Consider the following 1,157-nt stretch of genomic DNA (forward strand, 5'->3'; position numbering starts at 1 on the left):
ATCAGTTTTATCCCATCTAAATACAGTGACTGACTAATCAGCTTCTTTTTCAAAGACTCTGGTCCAAAGACTATAAGTTCTGTTTTGTCTGCATTCAGGAGCAGTAAGTGTCATCCATGTTTTTATATCTTCAAGACATGCCTGTTATCTATTCAATGGGTTAGCTTCATCTGGATTTATAGACATATATAGCTGGATATCATCAGCATAACAGTGGAAATTAATCCCATGCTTTCTAATAATTCTATCAATTGGGAGCATATATATAGCAAAGATAATTGGTTCTAGCACTGATCTCTGTGGTACTCCACAGGTAACCCTTGAGCATGAGGTCATTAATGTGAACAAATTAAAATTGATCAGATAGATAAGATTTAAACCAGTCTAGTGCTGCTCCTTTAATTCCTACAAAATATTTAAGTCCTTCTAAAAGAATATTATGATCAACTGTATCAAATACAGAGATCTAACAGGACAAGTATGGATTCAAATCCATTATCTGAGGCCATGAGAATAAAATTAGCAACTTTCATCAGAGCTGTTTCAGTGAAATGATTATCTCTAAAGCCAGACTGAAAGTCTTCAAAAAGTCCATTATGGTGTAAGTGGTTGCACACTTGGCAGCTACTTTCTCAAGAATTTTAGATAAAAAAGGAAGATTGAATATAGGTCTATAATTGACCAAGTCATCTGGGTCAAAAGACGGTTTCTTAAGCAAAAAATGTAGTTACAGCAACCTTAAAAGCCTGAGATACATACTGTATCCCTGTAACAGGGAGAGATTGATTTCATCCAAAATGGAGGAAGAAATCAAAAGGAACACTTCCTTATATAACCTGTTTGGAACTGGATCTAACATAAGTTGACAACTCTAACAAGTTGCTTGGATGAAGACAATAGTTTTGCTAACTGTGAAAGTTCAAAGGATCAAAGCAGTCTAAACCCGGTTCAGATTCTATGGCTACCTCAGATGCTTCCTCATTTCCAGAGATAAACCAATCATAGTAAGAGGAGTGCTAATGATCTTATTTTTAATAAGATTAATCTTATTTGTAAAAAATCCCATAAAATCATTACTGCTAAGAGCAGGTGGAATCGACAGTATAACAGAGCTATGGCGTTGGGTGAGTTTGGCAACTGTATTAAAAAGATACGGT

Source organism: Cyprinodon variegatus, unplaced genomic scaffold (genome assembly GCF_000732505.1).
Source record: "Cyprinodon variegatus isolate N-32 unplaced genomic scaffold, C_variegatus-1.0 Scaffold44, whole genome shotgun sequence".
Lineage (NCBI taxonomy): Eukaryota > Metazoa > Chordata > Actinopteri > Cyprinodontiformes > Cyprinodontidae > Cyprinodon > Cyprinodon variegatus.